Source organism: Dryobates pubescens, chromosome 33 (assembly GCF_014839835.1).
Source record: "Dryobates pubescens isolate bDryPub1 chromosome 33, bDryPub1.pri, whole genome shotgun sequence".
Classification (NCBI taxonomy): Eukaryota; Metazoa; Chordata; class Aves; order Piciformes; family Picidae; genus Dryobates; species Dryobates pubescens.
In genome coordinates, this window is record NC_071644.1 from 2452614 (window position 1) to 2479380 (window position 26767).

General features: G+C 56.7%; 1 protein-coding gene across 1 annotated transcript in view; it reads left to right on the forward strand.

Annotated features, from left to right (window-relative positions):
- IGSF21 (immunoglobin superfamily member 21) overlaps positions 1-26767 on the forward strand; it is a gene marked incomplete at its 5' end in the record, with an annotated part of 97941 nt that overhangs the window by 26087 nt on the left and 45087 nt on the right. The gene's annotated exons all lie outside the window — the stretch shown is intronic.

Here is a 26767-nt window from a genome sequence, read left to right on the forward strand (position 1 = left end):
ATGAAGAAAGAGAGAGATCAAGGAATAGAGGGATGGAAGAATGAAGAAAAGGAGAGATGGAAGAACAGAGGGAGGGATGGAGAGAGGGAGGGAGGGAAGAAGGAAGGGATGGAGGGGTAATGGGATAGAGGGAAGGATGAAGAGATGAAGGAAGGGACTGATGGAAGTATAGAGGGATGGAGGGATGAAGGGATGAATGGAAGGGTGATGAACACTCTGTCACTCCTTCCAGCCCTCCATCCTTCCCTCTCTCTACCCTCTACGCCCACACAACCAGCAGAAGGCAGCAGCTGCCTCTTGAGCACTCCCCATGGGAGCACGGAGGGAGTTTGAGGAGACAAAGGGAAGCAGCAGGGTGGCTTCGGCTGCCTTTTAACACCCAGCTCCACTAACAGCGCTGGCGATCTGCCTGCCCCAGGCTCTCCCCCGAGGTCATTTTGGGGGCTAAAAAAACCCCCAAAGCTTCACATCACTTCCTAAATGGCAACAAGAAAGAAGGATCTGGGGGTTTGGTAGGGCTTGAGGACTTCTGCCCTGCACCAGGCTTCGTTTTCCACCCCCCTCTGCCTGAGGCTGAGTGATCTTGAAGGTCTTTTCCAACCTGGTTAATTCTGTATTCTGTTCTATTCTGTCTTTGGAGTTGTTCGGGAGGAAAACAGAGGGGGGAAAGGGGAAGGGGGGGGAGGGGAGGGTGAGAGGGGGAAGGGATAAATTAATAATGATAATGATAATAATCCCTTTGCAGTTACATGGCTCAGGGATCGATGGAGTGATTCCTGCTCACGGCAGACACCCAGGCAGGGAGGGGGACAATCAATGACTACCTCATTTGCCACCAATCAGGGCTGTGGGGTAATTGGATTTCCTGCAAACAGAGAGAGGTGGGAGGGGAGAGAAAAGGGAGAGAGAGAGAGAGGGAAAAGAGAAGTCATTTCATCCTCTGGGTCATGGTCACCTCCTGCTCCTGGGCCGCCTTAGCGCTGCCAGACGCTGCCAGGGCTCTTAGCTATGCTGGGAAATCCGGTGGCAGCAGCGAGAGCTCCAGCCTCAGGCTGGCTCTTCAGTGAAAGGAGTGACTTTTGCCCCAGCCCAAGGCTGGGGACATCCCCCCTGAAGCTGGAGAGGAGATGGGTTAGGGAGGGCTGGGGCATTCTGAATCCCTTTATGCCTCTGTCTGTCCCTGCCATCATTCTTCCAGCCCTGCCGTCACCCCATCCATCCCATCCCTTCATCCCCCATCCATCCCATCCCCATCTCCATCCCTTTCATCACCCCTCCTATCATCCCTCCATCCCTCCACTCATCCCTTCCATCACCCCTCCATCTGTGCCTGTCTCTCATCCATCCCATCCCCTTCATTACCCCTCCATCCACCTCATCACCCTTTCATTCCTCTATACCTCCACTCATCTCTTCCATCACCTCTCCATCCATCCCTTCATCCCCCATCCATTCCTTCATCCCCATCCATCCCATCCCCCTTTCCATCCCTTTAATTACCCCTCCCTCCCTCCATCCATCCATCCCATCACCCCTCCATCCATTCCTTCATTTCCCCCTCCATCCCATTCCCCTTTCCATCCATTTCATTAGCTCCCCATCCATCCCATCACCCCTCCATCCCTTTATACCTTCACTCATCCCTTCCTTCCCCACTCCATCAATCCAATCCCCCTTTCCATTCCTTCCATCACTCCTCCATCCATCTCTTCATCTTCCCATCCATCCCTTCATCCTCTTCATCCATCCCTTCATCTCCCCATCCATCCTTCATCCTCTCCATCCATCCCTTCATCCTCCCATCCATCCCATCATCCTCCCATCCCCTCTACCACCCCTCCATCTATCCCATTACCCCTCCACCCATCCCTTCCTTCCCCATCCATCCCATCACCCCTGCATCCATCCCATCAACACTCCATCCATCCCTTTGTCCTCCCATCCATCCCATCACCCCTCCATTCCTCTGCTCATGCCTTCCTTCATTCCTCCATCCCTCCCTCTCTCACTCCTTCCATCCCACCATCCATCCCTCTCTCCATCCCATATGTAAGGGCCAGAAGCTGCCTCTGAAGTGCTCCAGGGTGGAGTTTTTGCTGGAACTCAGATGGGTTTCTAAAGGCTTTGGCTTTTTCCCCCCTTGCAGGTGGGGAAACTGAGGCCCAGAGTGAGACTTGCAGCTTCCTGCTTCTTCCAGCTCTGCTAATTAGCCCTGGCTGGGATTAGGCTGCAGCCTGGATCAGTGCTGGGGTTGCAAATAATGAGCTGCTGCTGGCATAATCTACACCCTGCTGGGGGGTGAAGCAGCTGTAGCAAGCTGTGCCAGGGGAGGTTTAGGCTGCAGGTGAGGAGAAAGTTCTTCATAGAAGGAGAGATTGGACATTGGGATGTGCTGCCCAGGGAGGTGGTGGAGTCCCCATCCCTGGAGGTGTTTAGGAAGAGACTGGATGAGGCCCTTGGTGCCATGGTTTAGTTGATCAGATGGTGCTGGGTGAGAGGTTGGACTCTCCTCTCCTCTCCTCTCCTCTCCTCTCCTCTCCTCTCCTCTCCTCTCCTCTCCTCTCCTCTCCTCTCCTCTCCTCTCCTCTCCGAACCTCTCCTCTCCTCTCCGAACCTCTCCTCTCCTCTCCTCTCTTTTGTTCTATTCTATTCTACTCTATTCTATTCTATTCCATCCCATTCTCTTCTCTTCTCTTCCCTTCTCCTCTCTTCCCTTCTCCTCTCTTCCCTTCTCCTCTCTTCCCTTCTCCTCTCTTCCCTTCTCCTCTCTTCCCTTCTCCTCTCTTCCCTTCTCCTCTCTTCCCTTCTCCTCTCTTCCCTTCTCCTCTCTTCTCTTCTCTTCTCTTCTCTTCTCTTCTCTTCTCTTCTCTTCTCTTCTCTTCTCTTCTCTTCTCTTCTCTTCTCTTCTCTTCTCTTCTCTTCTCTTCTCTTCTCTTCTCTTCTCTTCTCTTCTCTTCTTCAGCCATCAAGGGAGATAAAGGCATGAGACCAGTGAGCAACAACTCCACAGGTGACAGCTTCCACTCCTTGCACCTTGTCTGACCCTGCTCTGTCGGCCTGGCCTCCTGGGGTGGGAATCAACTTGGGGTGCAGTTGCTTGGGGGCTGTCCTCCTTCGCTGGCTGCTGGAGGTGTTCTCAGGCAGCAGGAAAGGAGGGCAGGCTGTGCTGCAGGCAGCCAGCCCCTATTTGCATATATGCAAATGAAGAGCACGATCTTCATCTGTGAAAATGGGACATCTGAGGCCCTGCTGGCCCCTGGGGGGTGCTTTGGGCTTCGTTCTGGCGTCAGCTGCTGCTCGAACAGCTGGGGAGAGGCCAAGAGGTGCCTGCAAAGCCAGCGCTGCGACTCAGGGAGGCCACCTGCTTTGGGGGGAGATTTGGCTCTTCCAGGCTTGATTCTCCTCCTCTTCTGGGACAAGATGACCAAGAAGGCCACCAGCAGCCTGGCTTGGATCAGCAATACTGTGGGCAGCAGAACCAGGGCAGGGATTGGCCCCCCCTGCACTCAGCACCTCAAATGCTGGGGTCAGCTCTGGGTCCCTCACTCCGAGAAGGGCACTGAGAGGCTGGAGAGGGTCCAGGGAAGGGCAACAAAGGTGGGGAAGGGTCTGGAGAACAGGGCTGGGGAGGAGCAGCTGAGGGAGCTGGGGGTGTTGAGCCTCCAGGAGGCTGAGGGGAGACTTTCTGGCTCTCCCTGGAAGGAGGTTGGAGTGAGGTGGGGGTTGGTCTTTGCTCCCTACAATCAGGTGATAGGATGAGAGGAAGTGGCCTCAGGTTGCACCAGGGGAGGTTTAGGAATAGCAGGGGAGGGTTTGGATATCAGGAAGCAGTTTCTTTGCTGCAAGAGTGGTCAGGCATTGAAACAGGCTGCTGAGGGAGATGGTGGAGTCCACATCCCTGGAAGAAAGGGAGCTGGGGGTAGTGGTTGACAGCTGGCTGAACAGGAGCCAGCAGGGTGCCCAGGGGGCCAAGAAGGCCAAGGGCATCCTGGCCTGCAGCAGGAAGAGTGTGGCCAGCAGGAGCAGGGAAGTCCTTGTCCCCTGTGCTCAGCACTGCTTAGGCCACACCTGGAGTCCTGTGTCCAGTTCTGGGCTCCTCAGGTTAGGAAAGAGGTTGAGCTGCTGGAAGGTATCCAGAGAAGGGCAACAGAGCTGGGGAGGGGTCTGGAGCACAGCCCTGGGAGGAGAGGCTGAGGGAGCTGGGGTTGCTTAGCCTGCAGAAGAGGAGGCTCAGGGGAGACCTTCTTGCTCTCTGCAACTCCCTGAAGGGAGGTTGGAGCCAGGTCGGGGTTGGGCTCTTCTGCCAGGCAGGCAGCCAGCCCCAGAACAAGAGGACACAGTCTCAAGCTGTGCCAGGGGAGGTTCAGGCTGGATGTTAGGAAGAAATTCTTCCCAGCAAGAGAGACTGGCCATGGGAATGTGCTGCCCAGGGAGGTGGTGGAGTCCCCATCCCTGGAGGTGTTCAAGAGGGGCTTGGATGTGGCACTTGGAGCCATGGTTTTGTCATGAGGTCTGTGGTGACAGCTTGGACTCAATGATCTTTGAGGTCTCTTCCAACCTTGGTGACTCTGTGATTCCTTCCTCTCCCCCCTGCCCTCCCTCCTTCCCCATACCTCTTCCTGGCTGGGAGATGGAGGTGAACCTCATGAGAGGTTGGCTTTATGGTGATGTGCTGAGCAGGTTGTGAGGTTTGGAGGAAGGGAAGGAGGAAGGGAGGAGGTTGGGGGGGGGAGGGGAAGGGAGAGAGAGAAATGATAAATAAAACTTTACTGCTGGGGAGTAAATGCTGCTAAACCTTCTTCATGGCTGCACAAGGGTGGGAGATAAATATTCCAGCTCTAATTTATCTAGGTGGCTTGCCAGGCTCTGCAGGGTGGGACTGGAGGCAGCTAATAAAACACAATCTAGCAAGGAGCTGGAGCAGAGCAGCCAGCACAGCCCTGCTGATCCTCTGCCTGGTGAGCTGGGGGAGCAGTGGGAGGCTCACAAGGCTGTGGGTGTCTCCTTATCCCTCCCCAACACTCACCCCATGACTCTGCTCCATCTCCTCCACCTCACTGAAGTCCAGACCCAGCTGTGTCCCCAGCAGTGTGGGCAGCAGGGGCTAAGAGTGGCTCTTGCACCCCAGCTCCTAGAGCTAAGCCCTGCCATGGGGCAAGCAGGCAGCCAGGGCTGCAAAGGAAAGGAAAAGCCAAGCTCAGAGTGGATCCTGCTGGGCTCCCAACAGTGCTGCAAATGCTTGGGCTCAGTGGGGCTTTCATTCACATCAGCACAACCTGGGCACAGCCAATGGCCTCAAGAAGAGCCAGGGGGAGTTTGGGCCACTTGGGGCATGCAAATGCAGTGGCTGCTGTGGGCTGTGAGAGACTCAGGGTGCTGCAGGGGCTCCTTGATCCTGCCCAGCACTCACTCCATGACTCTGCTCCATCTCTTCCACCTCACTGAAGCCCAGACCCAGCTGTGTCCTGGGCTGAGCCCCAGCAGTGTGGGCAGCAGGGGCAGGGAGGGGATTCTGCCCCTCTGCTGTGCTCTGCTGAGACCTCCCCTGCAGGGCTGGGGCAGCTCTGGAGCCCTCAGTACAGACAGAGACCTGATGGAGCAGGGCCAGAGGAGGCCACAGCAGTGCTGGCAGGGCTGGAAGCCCTCTGCTGGGAGGCCAGGCTGGGAGGGTTGGGGTTGTTCAGCCTGGAGAAGAGAAGGCTCCAGGGAGACCTTCTGGTGGCCTTGCAGTGCTTCAAGGGGAGATCAGCAAGCTGGAGACAGACTTTTTCTCAGGGCCTGCTGTGCCAGGACATGGGGGGATGGTACAGAACTCAAAGAGGGAGACTGAGAGTGGAGAGAAGGGAGAAATGTTTGCCCCTGAGGGTGGTGAGAGCCTGGCCCAGGCTGCCCAGAGAGGTGGGAGCTGCCCCATGCCTGGCACCATCCCAGCTGAGGTTGGTTGTGTCACTTAGCAACCTGCTCCAGCTGCAGCTCTCAGGGTAGGCAGGATGCATCCCTGCCTTGGCTCCAGAAGGGGAAAAACAAACAACCAACCCCAAACCCAACAACCAAAACCCAGCCCAGCTGGAAAGAGGTCTCCTCCAGAGGGGGTTTTATCCAGGGGGGGTTGGTGGTGTTGTTCTTGAGTTGCTTAGAAGTTGTCAATACCTCTTAATTGTGGATGTTTGGTACATTTTCATTGCTTTCCATCTCTCTAGGTTTCAGTTTGGGCTTGCAAATAGAGTTTCCTTTGCTTTCCAACTGAGCTGGCCTGGCCATTTGATCTGGGGGGGTTGATTTATAGGGGGTGGGGGTTAATTTCAACCCACCCCAGCCCCTCCAAACCATCACAAACTGCCTGCTTGAAGGCCAGTGCCTGGGAGGAGATGTAGACCAAGCACTAACCTCGCCCCAGGAGTGGCAAACCAAACCAAATCACACACCAAACCCAGCCCAGGTGGAAAGAGGTCTCCTCCAGAGGGGGTTTTATCCAGGGGGGGTTGGTGGTGGTGCTCTTGTGGTGCTTGTAAGTGGTGAGTAACTCTTAACAGTGGATGTTTGGTACACATTCATTGCATTCCATCTCTCTAGGTTGCAGTTTGGGCTTGCAAACAGAGTTCCCTTTGCTTTCCAACTGAGCTGGGCTGGCAATTTCATCTGGGGGGCCTTAATTTCAACCCACCCCAGCCCCTCCAAACCATCACAAAGTGCCTGCTTGGAGGCCAGTGCCTGGGAGGAGATGTAGACCAAGCACTAACCTGGCCCCAGGAGTGGCAAACCAAACCAAATCACACACCAAACCCAGCCCAGGTGGAAAGAGGTCTCCTCCAGAGGGGGGTTTATCCAGGGGGGGTTGGTGGTGGTGCTCTTGTGGTGCTTGTAAGTGGTGAGTAACTCTTAACAGTGGATGTTTGGTACACATTCATTGCATTCCATCTCTCTAGGTTGCAGTTTGGGCTTGCAAACAGAGTTCCCTTTGCTTTCCAACTGAGCTGGGCTGGCAATCTCATCTCAGGGGGGCTTAATTTCAACCCACCCCAGCCCCTCCAAACCATCACAAAGTGCCTGCTTGGAGGCCAGTGCCTGGGAGGAGATGTAGAACAAGCACTAACCTGGCCCCGGGGGTGGCAAACAAACCCCAACAACCAGCGAGCAGCCCAGCTCGAAACAGGTTTCCTCATCTTGTGCTCCGGTGAGCTGGAACAGCCTCGCTGATGAGCCTCGGCCCGGCGATGAAGACGTTTGGAGCTGCCGGGGGCGGGGAGGGGGGGGGGGGAGGTTGTTGCAGTCCTTCCCCTCCAGCCCCGGAGGCTGCTTATGGATGGCTCTATCCGGCAGGAGATTGTTTGTCGGCAGCCACGCACCGGAGGTGCCAACGAGCTGGGGAACAAGCTGCCGTTTACATCTGCTTTATTAGCTGGAGCTGGCTGATGGATGGGGCTGGGGCTCGATAACAAGGAGCTGGGAACTGCTGGAAGGAGGAATTAGAGGAGGAGAGAGAAACCTCTGCACTGTGAGGGGTCACAGAGCTGCCCAGAGGGGTTGTGGAGTCCCCTTCGGTGGAGGCTTTCCAGCCCCATCTGGCTGCCCAGGGAGGTGGTGGAGTCCCCATCCCTGGAGGTGTTTAGGAAGAGGCTGGATGGGGCATTTGGTGCCATGGTTTGGTTGATCAGATGGTGCTGGGTGAGAGGTTGGACTGGATGATCTTGGAGGTCTCTTCCAACCTGGCTGGTTCTGTGATTCTGTGTTGGTGAATGGTGCCCCAGCCAGCTGGCAGCCAGGCACCAGTGGTGTGCCCCAGGGATCAGTGCTGGGCCCCAGCTTGGTCAATGTCTTTATTGATGATCTGGAGGAGGGCATTGAGTCCATCTGCAGTGAATTTGCAGCTGACACCAAGCTGGGGGCAGGAGTTGATCTGTTAGAGGGTAGGAGAGCTCTGCAGAGGGACCTTGCCAGGCTGGGCAGATGGGCAGAGGCCATGGGCAGGAGATTGAACACATCCAAGTGCCAGGTTCTACACATTGGCCACAGCAACCCCAGGCAGTGCTACAGGCTGGGGGCAGAGTGGCTGAGAGCAGCCAGGAAGAAAGGGACCTGGGGGTGCTGATTGACAGCAGCTGAACAGGAGCCAGCAGTGTGCCCAGGGGGCCAAGAAGGCCAAGGGCATCCTGGCCTGCATCAGAAAGAGTGTGGCCAGCAGGAGCAGGGAAGTCCTTGTGCCCTGTGCTCAGCACTGCTGAGGCCACACCTGGAGTCCTGTGTCCAGTTCTGGGCTCCTCAGGTTAGGAAAGAGGTTGAGCTGCTGGAAGGTGTCCAGAGAAGGGCAACAGAGCTGGGGAGGGGTCTGGAGCACAGCCCTGGGAGGAGAGGCTGAGGGAGCTGGGGTTGCTTAGCCTGGAGAAGAGGAGGCTCAGGGGAGACCTTCTTGCTCTCTGCAACTCCCTGCAGGGAGGTTGGAGCCAGGTGGGGGTTGGTCTCTTCTCCCAGGCAGGCACCCAGCCCCAGAACAAGAGGACACAGTCTCAAGCTGTGCCAGGGGAAGTTTAGGCTGGAGGTTAGGAGAAAGTTCTTCCCAGCGAGAGTAATTGGCCATTGGGATGTGCTGCCCAGGGAGGTGGTGGAGTCCCCATCCCTGGAGGTGTTTAAGGGGGGATTGGATGTGGCACTTGGAGCCATGGTTTAGTTGTCAGGAGGTGCTGGGTGACAGCTTGGACTTCATGGTCTCTGAGGTTTTTTCCAACCTGCTTGATTCTATCATTCTATGATTCTGTGTTCCTGTGTGACCTGTGCTGGATTCTATGCTCCTTCTCTGGCAGGGGGGTTGGACTGGGTGATCTCCCAGCCTGGCCTCCCAGCAGAGGGCTTCCAGCCCTGCCAGCACTGCTGTGGCCTCCTCTGGCCCTGCTCCATCAGGTCCCTGTCTGTGCTGAGGGCTCCAGAGCTGCCCCAGCCCTGCAGAGCACAGCAGAGGGGCAGAATTCCCTCCCTGCCCCTGCTGCCCACACTGCTGGGGCTCAGCCCAGGACACAGCTGGGTCTGGGCTTCAGTGAGGTGGAAGAGATGGAGCAGAGTCATGGGGTGAGTGCTGGGCAGGATCAAGGAGCCCCTGCAGCACCCTGAGTCTCTCACAGCCCACAGCAGCCACTGCATTTGCATGCCCCAAGTGGCCCAAACTCCCCCTGGCTCTTCTTGAGGCCATTGGCTGTGCCCAGGTTGTGCTGATGTGAATGAAAGCCCCACTGAGCCCAAGCATTTGCAGCACTGTTGGGAGCCCAGCAGGATCCACTCTGAGCTTGGCTCTTCCTTTCTTTGCAGCCTTGGCTGCCTGCTTGCCCCATGGCAGGGCTTAGCTGTAGGAGCTGGGATGTAAGAGCCACTCTTTGCCCTTGGGATGTAACAAAAGCCTGAAGTGCTCCTAATGAGGAGCAGAACTGGCCTGAAAAAGCCCACAAATAAATAAGGAATTGGCTCTTTTTAAAGCTCTCTTGACCTAAGTCTTTGGGAAGGCCTTACAGGAGTGCTCAGTGGGGAAGGTGCTCTCCATGCTGCTGAGGTGGCTGCACCCCAGGGGTGCTGGAGCACTGTTTGGAGCCCTGGAGCACTGCTTCTAGCCCAGCAGGATCCACTCTGAGCTTGGCTCTTCCTTTCTTTGCAGCCCTGGCTGCCTGCTTGCACCATCCCAGGGCTTAGCTGTAGGAGCTGGGATGTAAGAGCCACTCTTTGCCCTTGGGATGTAACAAAAGCCTGAAGTGCTCCTAATGAGGAGCAAAACTGGGCTGAAAAAGCCCACAAATAAGTAAGGAATTGGATCCTTTTAAAGCTCTCTTGACCTAACTCTTTGGGAGGGCCTTACAGGAGTGCTCAGTGGGGAAGGTGCTCTCCATGCTGCTGAGGTGGCTGCACCCCAGGGGTGCTGGAGGCCACAGCATGACCCAAAATGAGTCATTCTTGCTTTTCCTTTTATTTCCCCCTGAAGAATCCCAAAATGTAAGGCCAAAAGGAGAGCTCTGAGCAGTGTTGGACATGGTCCTGTAGCAACTAGATCTCAGAGGCCCTGTGTTAGCAGCAGCGTTGGGTTGGGTGACCTCCAGAGGTCCTTTCCAACCCCTTCATCCCCCCCAGAAACCATGCTGGGATGCTGGGATTCTGTTCTAAAGTCACAGAAGCAGAGAGAGGTTTAGGTGGGACCTGGAAAGGTCATCAAGTCCAAGCCCCATGCAGTCAGCAAGGACATCTGCAACTGGAGTCCCTTCTCAGCTGGGTTGTGAGCCTTGAAGTCGTTGGAAGATTGGTTGGGTTCTTGCATCATCATAGAGTAAGCAGGTGGGAAGGGGCCTCATGGGTCACCAGATCCAACCCTTCATGGGCAAAGCATTAACAAAAGCTTTGGGTTGGGACTTAGGTTTGGGTTTTGCATCATCATAGATTAACCACATTGGAAGGGGCCTCATAGATGATCAGATTCAACCTTTCATGGGATAATCATTACCAAAAGCTTTGGACTGGGAGCTGGGTTTGGGTTTTGCAGCACCACAGAGTAACCAGGTTGGAAGGGGCCTCATGGATGATCAGATCCAGCCCTTCATGGGCAAAGCATTAGCAAAAGCTTTGGACTGGGAGTTGGGTTTGGTTTCTGCATCATCAGGTTGGAAGGGGCCTCATGGATGATCAGATCCAGCCCTTCATGGGCAAAGCATTAGCAAAAGGTTTGGACTGGGAGCTGGGTTTGGGTTTTGCATCATCATAGAGTAACCAGGTTGGAAGGAGCCTCATGGATGATCAGATCCAATGCTTCATGGGATAATCATTACCCAAAGCTTTGGATTGGGAGCTGGGTTTAGTTTCTGCATCACCAGGTTGGAAGGGACCTCATGGATGATCAGATCCAACCCTTCATGGACAAAGCATTAGCAAAAGCTTTGGACTGGGAGCTGGGTTTGGGGTTTGCATCATCATAGAGTAACCAGGTTGGAAGGGACCTTGTGGATCATCAGATCCAAGCCTTCATGGGACAATCATTAGCAAAAGGTTTGGACTGGGAGCTGGGTTTGGGTTTTGCATCATCATAGAGTAACCAGGTTGGAAGGAGCCTCATGGATGATCAGATCCAACCCTTCATGGGAGAATCTTTACCAAAAGCTTTGGACTGGGAGCTGGGCTTGAGTTTTGCATCATCATAGAGTAACCAGGTTGGAAGGGACCTCATGGATCATCAGATCCAACCCTTCATGGGCAAAGCATTAGCAAAAGCTTTGGACTGGGAGCTGGCTTTGGGGTTTTGCATCATCACAGAGTAACCAGGTGGGAAGGGTCCTCATGGATGATCAGATCCAACCCTTCATGGGCAAAGCATTAGCAAAATATTTGGGTTGGGAGCTGGGTTTAGTTTCTGCATCACCAGGTTGGAAGGAAGCTCATGGATGATCAGATCCAATCCTTCATGGGATAATCATTACTAAAAGCTTTGGACTGGGAGCTGGGTTTGGGGTTTTGCATCATCATAGAGTAACCAGGTTGGAAGGGACCTTGTGGATGATCAGATCCAAGCCTTCATGGGACAATCATTAGAAAAAGCTTTGGACTGGGAGCTGGGTTTGGGGTTTTGCAGCATCACAGAGTAACCAGGTTGGAAGGAGCCTCATGGATGATCAGATCCAACCCTTCATGGGCAAAGCATTATCAAAAGCTTTGGGTCAGGACACAGTGATAAGCTCTGCTCACAGAAGCTTCCTACCCTTGTCATTTGGAGCCTGTTTTGATGATGAAACCCTAAGTGAAGCAAGCCCCTGGGGGTCTGCCTGTCCCCAGCAGCCCTGATGAAGTGATTTGCTCAGTTCATCTTCATTTAACAGGAGGTCAAAAGGCCACAGCGGCAGCGCTGGGTCGATATATTGAGTGGGCTTATTGATTCGCATAACAAAGACCTAACAAGACACATCCTTGAGATCTGTCAGCTGCACTGGGCCTGTTGCATCCAGTTCAGGCAGGAAAAGAGCACCTTCTGTGCACAGAGCCAGGGAACTGTGGAGGTTGGAGGAGACCTTTGAGATCCCCAAGCCCGAGCGCTCGCCCGGAGCTGGCTGGTGCTGAGCCGCTGCTGCTAAGCCACAGCCCTCAGGGCCACATCAAGGCCCCTTTTGGACACCTCCAGAGATGGGAGCTCCATCACCTCCCTGGGCAGCCTCTTCCAGTGCCTGTGAATCCTTTCAGGGAAGAAATTGTTCCTAATCACTCCCTCTTCTACACACAGAGAGTGATTGCCCATTGGAATGGGCTGCCTGAGGAGGTGGTGGAGTCCCCATCACTGGAGGTGTTCAGGAGGAGACTTGATGGGGTGCTTGGTGCCATGGGTTAGTTGATTAGGTGGTGTTGGATGATAGGTTGGACTTGATGATCTTGAAGGTCTCTTCCAACCTGGTCTATTCTATTCTATTCTATTCTATTCTATTCTATTCTATTCTATTCTATTCTATTCTATTCTAATATTCAACCTGAATCTCACCTGACACAACTTCAAGCTGTTTCCTCTTGTCCTGCCACGTTCTGCATGTGAGAAGAGCCCAACCCCCACCTGCTTCCAACCTCCTCTCAGGGAGTTGTAGAGAGCCAGGAGGTCTCCACTCAACCTCCTTTGCTCCAGGCTGAACACCTCCAGCTCCCCCAGCTGCTCCTCCCCAGCCCTGTTCTCCAGATCCTTCCCCAGTTTTGCTGCCCTTCCCTGGACCTGCTCCAGCCTCTCAATGTTCTTCTCAGAGTGAGGAGCCCAAAACTGAACCCAGGACCCAAGCTGTGGCCTCACCAGTGCAAGCACCAGTGCAAGAGGAGAGGCTGAGGGAGCTGGGGTTGCTTAGCCTGCAGAAGAGGAGGCTCAGGGGAGACCTTCTTGCTCTCTGCAACTCCCTGAAGGGAGGATGGAGCAAGGTGGGGGTTGGTCTCTTCTGCCAGGCAGGCAGCCATCCCCAGAACAAGAGGACACAGTCTCAAGCTGTGCCAGGGGAAGTTTAGGCTGGAGGTGAGGAGAAAGTTCTTCCCAGAAAGAGGAATTGGCCATTGGGATGTGCTGCCCAGGGAGGTGGTGGAGTCCCCATCCCTGGAGGCGTTCAAGGGAGGATTGGATGTGACACTTGGAGCCACGGTTTAGCTGTCAGGAGGTGTTGGGTGACAGCTTGGACTTGCTGATCTCTGAGCTCTTTTCCAACCTTATTGATTCTATGAATCCGTGGAGTCCCCATCCCTGGAGGTGTTCAAGAGGGGCTTGGATGTGGCACTTGGAGCCATGGTTTAGTCATGAGGTCTGTGGTGCCAGGTTGGACTCGCTGATCTCTGAGGTCTCTTCCAACCTTGGTCATTCTGTGATTGTGTGACTGAGGAGCTTGTTTGGTCCATAAAGAATAATTAGAGATCCAGCTGCAGAGTGCTTGCTGCCACTTATGCAGATGGGCAAGGTAAGAGGCCGCTAATGAAGTGTTTGTGCTTCACCACACCGCGGTGAGAAGGGAGAGGAATTTTAATTACCGGCTCTTAATTGTTTGCTTGGCCTCTTCAGATCCTCTCTACACAGCATTACTGCAATTTGCTCCCTGCCAGCAGGGCTCTCCCTCACAGTGGGTGAGAGTTAGCTTTTGAACTTGGCCTTCTCGGTCTGAGCAGGAGGAAGTGTGGAGCACAGCTGGCCGAGAAGGCCACCAGCATAGAACCAGAGAAGTGGCAGGGTTGGAAGGGAGCTCAAGGCTCAGCCAGCCCCAAGCCCCTGCCATGGGCAGGGACACCTCACACCGCAGCAGGTTGCTCACAGCCACCTCCAGCCTGGCTGCAAACACCTCCAGGCAGGAGGCTTCCACCACCTCCCTGGGCAGCCTGTGCCAGGCTCTCACCACCCTCCTGGGGAACAACTTCTTCCTCACATCCAATCTCAATCTCCTCACTTCCAGTTTTGCTCCATCTCCCCCAGTCCTATCCCTCCCTGATACCCTCAAAAATCCCTCCCCAGCTTTCTAGGAGCACCCTGCAGATCCTGGAAGGCCACAATGAGGTCTCCTGGGAGCCTTCTCCTCTCCAGCCTGCACAACCCCAACTCCCTCAGTCTGTCCTCACAGCAGAGCAGCTCCAGCCCTCTGCTCCTCCTCGTGGCCCTTCTCTGGACACCTTCCAGCACCTTCAGAGCCTTCCTGTAATAGTGGCTCCAGAACTGGACACAGAGGTCCAAGTGTACCCCCTTCAGATACTGGAAGAATAGAGTGGAATGGAATGGAATGGAATGGAATGGAATAGAATAGATTAGAATAGAATAGAATTGAATTGAATTAACCAGGTTGGAAAAGACCTTTGAGATCATGGAGTCCAACCTCTCCCCCAGCACCATCTGATCAACTAAACCATGGCACCAAGTGCCTCAGCCAGGCTCTTCCTAAACACCTCCAGGGACAGTGACTCCACCACCTCCCTGGGCAGCACATTCCCATGGCCAATCTCTCTTGCTGGGAAGAATTTCTTCCTCACCTCCAGCCTAAACCTCCCCTGATGCAACTTGAGACTGTGTCCTCTTGTTCTGGTGCTGGGTGCTTGGGAGAAGAGCCCAAGCCCCACCTGGCTCCAACCTCCCTTCAGGAAGCTGTAGAGAGCAAGAAGGTCTCCCCTGAGCCTCCTCATTCCAAGATTCCCTTTTTCCCTTTGCAAAGGGCTCAGCCCCTTGGCTGTATCCATCTCTCACATCCCCTTCCCCTCCCTGGGGGCAAACCCTGTTATTCCTCCACGTGAAAACAAAGCACCCAATGAACTCAATCAGTGAAGCATCTTTCCAGGAAGGGAAAAAACCCACCTTGAAGGTTCAGCCAAAACCAACTGGCCACTCTGGCTTGGGCCAGATGTGAGCCCTCTGATCCTTGCCTCTTGCCCACCCTGTCCCAGGTTAAGGAAGGAGAAGCAGCAAAACATTGGAGCTGTAAATCATCCTGGAATGTCATAAATAAAGCATAGGGGAGAGCTGGGGAGGGAGGCCAAAGAGGGAGGGAGAAAGTGTTTGCTGTGCTGCCAGGAATGGGAGCAACTGCTGCAGTTTAATCTTTAATGCCCAAGATGTTGCAAAGTGCTGCAAGTCAAAGTGGGTTTGCGTCGTGCTGCTCAGCCTCCAGGTCCCCAGGGCCCCCACACAGGGCCATGAACCTTTGTGCCTCTGCTGGTGCCAGCCAGCAGCGTTCTCTGCTTGAAACTGGGGAACAGGAGAGTGCCCTGCTTCATCTGGGGATGGCAAACAGGCTCTTGGGCTGCATCAAAAGGAGTGTGGCCAGCAGGAGGAGGGAAGGGATTCTGTTCCCCCTCTGCTCTGCTCTGCTCTCACAGCCACAGTGCTGTGTCCAGTTCTGTGCTCCCAGGACAAGAATGGAATGGAATGGAATGGAATAAGAATTTAGAATAGAATAGCATAGCATAACATAGAATGGGATGGAATGGAATGGAATGGAATGGAATTAAACCAGGTTGGAAAAGGCCTCAGAGATCATCAGGTCCAACCTCTCACCCAACACCTCCTGACTAACTAAACCATGGCACCAAGTGCCTCATCCAGGCTCTTCCTAAACACCTCCAGTGATGGGGACTCCACCACCTCCCTGGGCAGCACATTCCCATGGCCAATCTCTCTCTCTGGGAAGAATTTCTTCCTAACATCCAGCCTGAACCTCCCCTGGCACAGCTTGAGACTGTGTCCTCTTGTTCTGGGGCTGGGTGCCAGCAAGAGAGATTGGCCATGGCAATGTGCTGCCCAGGGAGGTGGTGGAGTCCCCATCACTGGAGGTGTTTAGGAAGAGCCTGGATGAGGCACTTGGTGCCATGGTTTAGTTAGTCAGGAGGTGTTGGGTGAGAGGTTGGACTTGATGATCTCTGAGGCCTTTTCCAACCTGCTTCATTCTATCTGCAGGACCCTTCCCTTGCCCTTGTTGAACTTCATGAGCTTCCTCTGCCCAACCCTGCAGCCTGGCCAGGTCTGGCTGAATGCCCTGGAGCCTAGGGAGGGTAATAAGGGGTGGGGAGGTGGTGGTGTCAGCCACTCCTCCCCATTTGGGCTCACAGCCAAAGGCACCTCCTGATAGGATTGCTCTCAGTGTGCACTTGGAGCCCAGAGAGCCAAGCAGAGCCTGGGCTGCAGCAGAAGTGTGGCCAGCAGGGCCAGGGAGGGGATTCTCCCCCTCTGCTCAGCTCTGGGGAGACCCCACCTGGAGTCCTGCCTCCAGCTCTGGAGCCCCTAGGACGAGGGGGATATGGAGGTGCTGGAAGGTGTCCAGAGAAGGGCCAGGAGGATGAGCAGAGGGCTGGAGCTGCTCTGCTGTGAACACAGACTGAAGGAGTTGGGGCTGTTCAGTTTGGAGAAGAGAAGGCTCTGAGGTGACCTCATTGTGGCCTTCCAGGATCTGCAGGGGGCTCCAAGAAGGCTGGGGAGGGACTGCTCAGGCTCTCAGGTAGTGATAGGACTAGGGGGAATGGAATGAAGTTGGAGGTGGGGAGATTCAGGCTGGAGGTGGGGAGGAAGTTCTTCCCCATGAGAGTGGTGAAGCCCTGGGATGGGTTGTCCAGGGAGGTGTTTAAGCCCAGGCTGGACGAGGCCCTGGCCAGCCTGATCTAGTGTGGGGTGTCCCTGCCCATGGCAGGGGGGTTGGAACTGGATGATCCTTGTGGTCCTTTCCAACCCTGACTGATTCTATGATCGGCTGCTCAGCCGGGCTGGGGGCTCTCCTCCCGCCTCCTGGTGAAAGCGCTCGGCCGCATCCTCTGCTGGCCACGGCCGGGCTGAGCCCAAGCCTCCTGCCCTGGCCACGGCCGGGCTGAGCCCAAGCCTCCTCCCCTGGCCACGGCCGGGCTGAGCCCAAGCCTCCTTCCCTGGCCACGGCCGGGCTGAGCCCAAGCCTCCTCCGCCGGCCACGGCCGGGCTGAGCCCAAGCCTCCTGCCCTGGCCACGGCCGGGCTGAGCCCAAGCCTCCTGCCCTGGCCACGGCCGGGCTGAGCCCAAGCCTCCTGCCCTGGCCACGGCCGGGCTGAGCTCAAGCCTCCTGCCCTGGCCACGGCCGGGCTGAGCCCAAGCCTCCTCTGCTGGCCACGGCCGGGCTGAGCCCAAACCTCCTGCCCTGGCCACGGCCGGGCTGAGCCCAAACCTCCTGCCCTGGCCACGGCCGGGCTGAGCCCAAGCCTCCTCCGCTGGCCACGGCCGGGCTGAGCCCAAGCCTCCTCCGCTGGCCACGGCCGGGCTGAGCCCAAGCCTCCTCCCCTGGCCACGGCCGGGCTGAGCCCAAGCCTCCTGCCCTGGCCACGGCCGGGCTGAGCCCAAGCCTCCTGCCCTGGCCACGGCCGGGCTGAGGTCAAGCCTCCTGCCCTGGCCACGGCCGGGCTGAGCCCAAGCCTCCTGCCCTGGCCACGGCCGGGCTGAGCCCAAGCCTCCTGCCCTGGCCACGGCCGGGCTGAGCCCAAGCCTCCTGCCCTGGCCACGGCCGGGCTGAGCCCAAGCCTCCTCCGCCGGCCACGGCCGGGCTGAGCCCAAGCCTCCTCCCCTGGCCACGGCCGGGCTGAGCCCAAGCCTCCTGCCCTGGCCACGGCCGGGCTGAGCCCAAGCCTCCTGCCCTGGCCACGGCCGGGCTGAGCCCAAGCCTCCTCCGCCGGCCACGGCCGGGCTGAGCCCAAGCCTCCTCCCCTGGCCACGGCCGGGCTGAGCCCAAGCCTCCTGCCCTGGCCACGGCCGGGCTGAGGACAAGCCTCCTGCCCTGGCCACGGCCGGGCTGAGCCCAAGCCTCCTGCCCTGGCCACGGCCGGGCTGAGCCCAAGCCTCCTGCCCTGGCCACGGCCGGGCTGAGCCCAAGCCTCCTGCCCTGGCCACGGCCGGGCTGAGCCCAAGCCTCCTGCCCTGGCCACGGCCGGGCTGAGCCCAAGCCTCCTGCCCTGGCCACGGCCGGGCTGAGCCCAAGCCTCCTGCCCTGGCCACGGCCGCGCTGAGCCCAAGCCTCCTGCCCTGGCCACGGCCGGGCTGAGCCCAAGCCTCCTGCCCTGGCCACGGCCGGGCTGAGCCCAAGCCTCCTCCCCGGCAGCTCGTTTGTCATTGGAAGCGGCGAGCGTGTTCCAGCGCGCTCCTTTCATTAATGTGTCACTCCCGATTGCAAAGGACATTTCATTTATCTCTCCCTTCCCCCTCCTGCTCTTTTCCTCTCCCTGCCTGTTCGTGCGGGGTGGTTTTTCCCCTCCCCCCGCCCCTTCTTCCCTTTTAACTGGATGCTTTAAGAATTCCTCCCCCCTTCCACTACCCCCACCCCAAATATTCCTCTCTCCCCCGGGACGCCGTCTAATCAGAGGGCTGAATATCCAGAGGTGAGAAGCTAATCAGAGGGTGGCCCTGGCACAGCTTTGAGGCCAAAAGAGCCGCCTTTAAAATAGAGCAAAAAGGATGGGGGGGGGGGGGGGGGGGGGGAGGGGAAGGAGAGGAACCTCGAGGTCCAGGGCTGCTGCTGACGCGGAGGAGGAGGAGGATGGAGACGCTGGGGCCGGGCTCCTCTTTTGGAGGTGCAAATGCGGTGCTCAGCCCTCAGTCCCCAGCGATGTCTGCCGGCCGCTGTTGCCTTTCTTCGCCTCCCCCAGGAAATCCCAGCAACACAAGTGAAGCAGGAGCAAAGTGGTGATTCTGAGGCGTGCTGACATGCTGCCATCCTCTGCTGTCAGAAAGCAAAGGGAAAGGAGGGGGGGACAGGGACAAGGGATGAGATTCTCACGTCAGGCACGACAAAACAGCAGGTTCTGGACGGCTCCATCTGGATTCCTCTTGGATTTCTTTTGGGGTTTGGTGCCTGGCTTTATTTTCCCTCCCCTGCTTTCCACACCCCCCCCCTCCCCCCCTTGCACACAGCCTTAGTGTTGGAGGGGGGGGCTGGCTCCTCGAGGGACAGTGCATCTGTTCCTCTCCTGCTCTTTCCATCCTTCTTTTTTTCCCCCCTGTCTTCTGCAGTGATTTTGCTGTGAATTTGGAGAGATGCTGGTCTGGAGCAGCTGGGGTCTCACCTTCCTTGAACCTTGGGTTCTGAACATTGGCCACAGCAACCCCAGGCAGTGCTGCAGGCTGGGGGCAGAGTGGCTGAGCGCAGCCAGGCAGAGAGGGACCTGGGGGTAGTGGTTGATAGTAGGTTGAACATGAGCCATCAGTGTGCCCAGGGGGGCAAGAAGGCCAAGGGCATCCTGGCCTGCAGCAGGAAGAGTGTGGCCAGCAGGAGCAGGGAAGTCCTTGTGCCCTGTGCTCAGCACTGCTCAGGCCACACCTGGAGTCCTGTGTCCAGTTCTGGGCTCCTCAGGTTAAGAAAGAGGTTGAGCTGCTGGAAGGTGTCCAGAGAAGGGCAAGAAAGCTGGGGAGGGGTCTGGAGCACAGCCCTGGGAGGAGAGGCTGAGGGAGCTGGGGTTGCTTAGCCTGCAGAAGAGGAGGCTCAGGGGAGACCTTCTTGCTCTCTCCAACTCCCTGAAGGGAGGTTGTGGCCAGGTGGGGCTTGGTCTCTTCTCCCAGGCACTCAGCCCCAGAACAAGAGGACACAGTCTCAAGCTGTGCCAGGGGAGGTTCAGGCTGGATGTTAGGAAGAAGTTCTTCACAAGACAGAGAGATTGGCCATGGGAATGTGCTGCCCAGGGAGGTGGTGGAGTCACCATCCCTGGAGGTGTTTAGGAGGAGACTTGATGGGGTGCTTGGTGCCATGGTTTAGTTGATCAGATGGTGTTGGGTGGCAGGGTGGACTTGCTGATCTCTGAGGTCTTTTCCAACCTTATTGATTCTATGACTCTATGAGCACCCCCAGGGCTCTCAGCCTCTCCTCCCCAGGCAGTGCTGCAGTCCCTTCAGCATCCTCATAGCCCTTCATTGGACTCTCTCCAGCATCTCCCTGTCCCTCCTGAGCTGGGCAGCCCAGAGCTGGCTGCAACATTCCAGCTGTGGCCTCAGCAGGGCAGAGAAGAGGAGGAGGAGAACCTCCCTGGCTCTGCTGGCCACACTCCTCTGGATGCCCCCCAGGACCCCATTGGCCTTCTTGGCCACCAGGGCACATTGCTTAAGTAAATGTTTGGGCCAAGGCATCTGCTGCACCTGAGCAGAGCTGGGTGGCTGTGGCTACCCCATGCTTGGCCATAGTTGCTTTTGAAAGTCACCAATCACCAGGAGATGATCTAAGCACCACCAAAGGGTTGGCATGGGGGTGCTGCAGCTTCCCATTGCTGTGCTGAGGGCCTGAAATGCAGTGCCAGGTGCTGCCAGGGCAACCTCCCTGGCTCTGCTGGCCACACTCCTCTGGGTGCACCCCAGGACCCCCTTGGCCTGCTTGGCCAGCAGGACACTTTGCTGTGCCGTGCAGAGCTTGCTGCCCACCAGCACTGCCAGCTCCTTCTCCAGAGGGCTGCTCTGCTCCTAACCTGCACTGCTGCAGTTTGTTCTCCCTTCCCAGCTGCAGGCCTCTGCACTTATCCTTCTTGCACTTCCTTAGGTTCCTCTCTGCCCTGCTCTCAGCCTGTCCAAGCTTCTGAATAGCCTGACAGCCTTAAGGTGTCTCAGCCAAGCCTCCCAGTTTGGTATCACACAGCCAGGTTGGAAAAGACCTCAGAGCTCAGCAAGTCCAACCTATCACCCAACACCTCCTGACAGCTAAACCATGGCTCCAAGTGCCACATCCAAGCCCCTCTTGAACACCTGCAGGGATGGGGACTCCACCACCCCCCTGGGCAGCACTCCTTAGGTTCCTGGGGGTGTTCAGGAAACCTGTGGCCAAGGCACTCTGGGGCATGGCTCCTTGGCTGTGGTGGTGGTGGCAGCTTGGTGGTTGGACTGGATGACCTTGGAGGTGTTTTCCACCTCCAATTGCCCTGGGAAGAAGAGGAGAAACCCCTATGGAGATGCTGTGCTTCGGAGCCAGGCCCTCCTGCACCTCCACAACGCAGGGGCGTGAGGGAAGCCTGCTCTGAACTCTGCCCTTCGCCAGCGGCGGTTCTGCCGCCAGCTTTATTTAATCACTCTGTTGAGCCAAGCTGGGGGGAGAGGCGGGGTGGGGGGTGGGCAGGAGGGGGGATCTAATCTCTGCTGGAGGCTCCCAGGGCTGCTTGATGAAGAGGCAGAGCTCTTTCTGCACGTGTGGAGCCTCCGTGCCCGGCGCAGCTCCCTTCCCCTCCCCTTCCTCTTCTGGGCAGCTGCCACCGCGCCGCCAAGCCTGCGCTCAGCCCTCTCCCTTCTGCCTCCCCTGCCTGTTGCTCATCTTGCTTTTGGAAATGTCAGAAGCAAAGCAAAGGGAATTGGGGCAGCTGCTGGGAGACCTTGCCTGACCTTCCTCCCATCCCCCCTGCTCCTCCTCCTCCCCTCTTGCCCGTGGCTGCCTCTCTGCAGCTGCGAAGCCCCGCGGGTCGGAGGGGGCCGCGCGCGGCGTTGGCAGCCGCCAGGATTTAATCCCCGCTTCAGCCTGTGACAATAAACCCCTGGCAGCCCAGCAGGGAGGCTGGGAAGGAGCTGGTCCTGAATGAGCCTGGCTGGTGGGGAGGATTTGGGTCACCAGCTGCAGAGAGAGAATCACAGAATCAGAGGATTGTTTGGGCTGGGGACGGCTTCGACGCTCGCCGAGGACAAGCAGCAACCCAACCCCACCGTGGCCACCAAACCATGGCCCCCAAGTGCCATGGCCAGAGGGTTCTGGAGCACCTCCCAGGGATGGAGACTCCACCACCTCCCTGGGCAGCCTGTGCCAATCCCTGAGCACTCTTGCAGCAAAGAAATTCTTCCTCATGTCCAACCTCAACCTCCCCGTGGCACAATTTCAGGCTATTTCCTCCCCTTCTATCACTAAGGAGAAGAGACCAACCCCAGCCTGGCTCCAACCTCCTTTCAGGGAGTTAGAGAGGGCAATGAGGTCTCCCCTCAGCCTCCTCTTCTCCAGAATAAACAATCCTAGTTCCTTCAGATAGGATAGCATAGGATAGGATAGGATAGGATAGGATAGGATAGGATAGGATAGGGTAGGATAGGATAGGATAGGATAGGATAGGATAGGATAGGATAGGATAGGATAGGATAGGATAGGATAGGATAGGATAGGATAGGATAGGACAAGGTAGGAGAGAAGAGAAGAGAAGAGAACAGAAGAGAAGAGAAGAGAAGGGAAGGGAAGGGGATGGGATGGGATGGGATGGGATGGGATGGAATAGAATAGAATAGAATAGAATAGAATAGAATAGAATAGAATAGAATAGAATAGAATAGAATAGAATAGAATTAACCAGATTGGAAGGGGCCTCAGAGATCATCCAGTCCAACCTATCCCCCAGCACCATCTGATCAACTAAACCATGGCACCAAGTGCCTCATCCAGGCTCTTCCTAAACACCTCCAGGGATGGGGACTCCACCACCTCCCTGGGCAGCACATTCCCATGGCCAATCTCTCTTGCTGGGAAGAATTTCTTCCTAACATCCAGCCTGAACCTCCCCTGGCACAGCTTGGAGATGCCCCAGGTCAGGGGTGCAAAGGTGCAATATTAACCCACACCTTGCAGGACACCTTCAAGATCATCCAGTTCCATCCCCCTGCCATGGGCAGGGACACCTCCCCCCAGCCCAGGTTGCTCAAGATCTCATCCAACCTGCTCTGGATCACCTCCAGGCAGGGGGCCACGATTGTGCTGTCCCAGGGAGGCAAAGCAACTGTAGTGTTGCTTGGGGTGTTTATGGTATCATTAAGGTGGGAAAGGCCTCTTCAGGTCCATCCTTCAGCCCAGGTTGCCCAAAACTGGACCCAACCCTCGAGGTGTGGCCTCCCCAGAGCTGAGTCCCAGGGGTCAGTCACCTCCCTGCTCCTGCTCTTCACATCACTTCTCTTTTCCAAGCCAAACACCCTGGTATCAAGCTGGTTGCAGTAGCAAAGCTTCCTTTGGATGCCCTCCCCATACACAAAGGCAGGGGGAAGCTAATGTCTGTGCTGTGTGAGCCCCATGCTCAATATTCCAGGCCAGGCTGCTGTGCTGCTGCAGCAGCCACGTGTGTGTGCAGCCTGAGCTCCCACAGGTCAGGGCTGAGCTTTGTTCCATAAACACCAACAACTTGTTCTACAAGAGCTCTCAGCCTCTAAGCACTGCCTGTGGGACTGGCTGCAGAGCTGGGCAGAGGAACCTCAGCAAGTTCAGCAAGGACCAGGGGAGAGTCCTGCCCCTAACGTGGAACAACCTTCTGCAGCAGGGCAGGGGAGGTGGGGGACAGCATCTTCACCATCAACCTGGAGGAAGGGACAGAGTGGACCCTAAACCAGCTTGCTGAGGGTGAGAAACTGGGAGGAGTGGCTGAGACATCTTCAACATCAGCAGCACTCTGAGCTGGGTGAGGAACTGGATGGAGGCTGAGCCCAGAGAGTGGTGGGGAATGGTGCCACAACCAGCTGGCAGCCAGGCACCAGTGGTGTGCCCCAGGGATCAGTGCTGGGGCCCAGCCTGGTCAATATCTTGACTGATGATCTGGAGGAGGGGATGGAGTCCAGCAGCAGGAGATGTGCAGCTGACACCAAGCTGGGGGCAGGAGTTGATCTGTTAGAGGGCAGGAGAGCTCTGCAGAGGGACCTTGCCAGGTTGAGCAGATGGGCAGAGTCCAAGGGCAGGAGATTGAACACATCCAAGTGCCAGGTTCTGCACATTGGCCACAGCAACCCCAGGCAGTGCTACAGGCTGGGGGCAGAGTGGCTGAGAGCAGCCAGGCAGAAAGGGACCTGGGGGTGCTGGTTGATGGTAGGCTGAACATGAGCCAGCAGTGTGCCCAGGTGGCCAAGAAGGCCAAGGGCATCCTGGCCTGCAGCAGGAAGAGTGTGGCCAGCAGGAGCAGGGAAGTCCTTGTGCCCTGTGCTCAGCACTGCTTAGGCCACACCTAGAGTCCTGTGTCCAGCTGTGGGCTTCTCAGTTCAAGAAGGACATTGAGACTTGAAGGTGTCCAGAGAAGGTGTCTGCAGCCCCATTCCCAGGCATCTTGGTGTCTTCAGCCCCATTCCCAGGCATCTTGGTGTCTGCAGCCCCATTCTCAGGCATCTTGGTGTCTGCAGCCCCATTCCCAGGCATCTTGGATTCTACATCCCCATTCCCAGGCATCTTGGTGTCTGCAGCCCCATTCCCAGGCATCTTGGTGTCTATTGCCCCATTCCCAGGCATCTTGGTGTCTATTGCCCCATTCCCAGGCATCTTGGTGTCTGCAGCCCCATTCCCAGGCATCTTGGTTTCTACAGCCTCATTCCCTAGCATCTTGGTGTCTCCTGCCCCATTCCCTGGCATGCTCCTATTTTCCAGGCCCTCTGGGTTTGCTTTTGCAGCAATTTGGAGGAAAAAGTGGGGGGAAATGGAATTTTGCAGTGGGTTAAGGGCTGCTTGGGGGTGTCCTGGTTACAGCTGGTGCCAAATGGGTGCTGGGCAGAGCAAGAGTGCTGAAGAAAGCCTTGGTTCTGCTGGGCTGTCAGCCTGGCCCCTTCCAGCAGCTGGAGGAAACAGAGGGAAATAAACTAGAGATGCAATTTGCCTGCCCTCCTGCCCTTGCCTGCTCCCTGCTCCTGCCAGAGTTTGGCAGCAAATGGAGGGGAACCAGGGAGGAAGGAGCCAGAATGAGCCTCCCCTGCTCTGATTTCCCTTCTGCTGCTAGGCCAGACCCTGCAGCCTGCTCTGGAGGAGCTGGGGAAGCAGCAGGCTGCCAGCCAAGGCTGGGCTGTAAAAAACCACAGCCTGGGCTTTGCACATCCTCTGATTAATTGGTTGGACCTCTTCCCATCAGAAAGGAGGAACTGAGAGAGTTTGGAAGGAGGCCACAAGGTGGAAGAGGTTGGTCTGCAGTGGGAAGAGAACCAACATGGGGCAGGGGATGGTGGAGGAAAAGGTCCAAGCTGGCTTCTTCCCTGGAAATGAAGGACTTGGGTTTGCAGGTGGGGAAGGGGGTTGGTGGGAGCAAGGCTTTGGACATGGACCAAGGTGAGCCTCAAAAGCTGCAGCCCTGGGGCAAACCTGGGGGGGGAGGTTTGGAGTGGACCAAGATGAGCCTCAAAAGCTGCAGCCCTGGGGGAAACTTGGTAGGAGGAGGTCTGCAATGGACCAAGATGAGCCTCAAAAGCTGCAGCCCTGGGTTGGGGAGGGGGAGGCTGGCAAAGCTGGGGTGGGGGAGAAGCAGTGAAATGGTTGCCCCTTGTGTTTTGGTGCCAGGAGCTGGTAGAGGTCAGGAAGGATTTTACCCAGTTCATAGAATGGTTCTGGTTGGAGAAGACCTTTAAGATCAAGGCCAACCAGCAGCCTAAAAGAACACCATGGCCATGAAAACATGTCCCCAAGTGCCATGTCAGCCCCTGGCTTGGCCAGCAGCACTCTGAGCTGGGTTAGGAACTGGCTGGAGAGCTGAGCCCAGAGAGTGGTGGGGAATGGTGCCCCAGCCAGCTGGCAGCCAGGCACCAGTGGTGTGCCCCAGGGATCAGTGCTGGGCCCCAGCCTGGTCAATATCTTTATTGATGATCTGGAGGAGGGGATGGAGTCCATCAGCAGTAAGTTTGCAGATGACACCAAGCTGGGGGCAGGAGTTGATCTGTTAGAGGGCAGGAGAGCTCTGCAGAGGGACCTCGACTGACTGGACAGAAGGGCAGAGGCCAACAGGATGGCATTCAACAAGTCCAAGTGCCAGGGGCTGCACTTTGGTCACAACAACCCCAGGCAGTGCTACAGGCTGGGGGCAGAGTGGCTGAGAGCAGCCAGGCAGAGAGGGACCTGGGGTTAGTGGTTGACAGCAGCTGAACAGGAGCCAGCAGTGTGCCCAGGTGGCCAAGAAGGCCAAGGGCATCCTGGCCTGCAGCAGGAAGAGTGTGGCCAGCAGGAGCAGGGAAGTCCTTGTGCCCTGTGCTCAGCACTGCTGAGGCCACACCTTGAGTCCTGGGTCCAGTTCTGATGGTGTTGAGCCTGGAGAAGAGGAAGCTCAGGGGAGACCTTCTGGCTCTCTACAACTGGAGCTGGGCAGGGGTTGGTCTCTTGCCCCAAGGAACAAGAGGAAATGCACTCAAGTTGCCCCAGGGGAGGTTTAGACTTGGAAGTGAGGAACAATTTCTTCCCTTTGAGGGCTGGCAAGGCCTGGCCCAGGCTGCCTGGAGCAGTGGGGGAGTCCCCATCCCTGGAGGGGTTTCCAAGCCTTGCAGAGGTGGTGCCGAGGGCTGGGATTTAGCCTCAGCCTCGGCAGAGCCAGGGAGGGTTTGGGCCTCAAGAGTCTTAAGAAAGTCTTTCCCCAACCACACCACAGAATCACAGAATCACCAAGGCTGGAAGAGACCTCAAAGATCAGCAAGTCCAACCTGGCACCCAGCACCTCCTGACAACTAAACCATGGCTCCAAGTGCCACATCCAATCCCCCTTTGAACACCTCCAGGGCTGGGAACTCCACCACCTCCCTGGGCAGCACATTCCAATGGCCAATTCCTCTTGCTGGGAAGAACTTTGTCCTCACCTCCAGCCTAAACCTCCCCTGGCACAGCTTGAGACTGTGTCCTCTTGTTCTGGGGCTGGGTGCCTGCCTGGCAGAAGAGACCAATCCCATCCTGGCTGCAACCTCCCTGCAGGGAGTTGCAGAGAGCAAGAAGGTCTCCCCTGAGCCTCCTCTTCTCCAGGCTAAGCAACCCCAGCTCCCTCAGCCTCTCCTCCCAGGGCTGTGCTCCAGACCCCTCCCCAGCTCTGTTGCCCTTCTCTGGACACCTTCCAGCAGCTCAACCTCTTTCCTAACCTGAGGAGCCCAGAACTGGACACAGGACTCCAG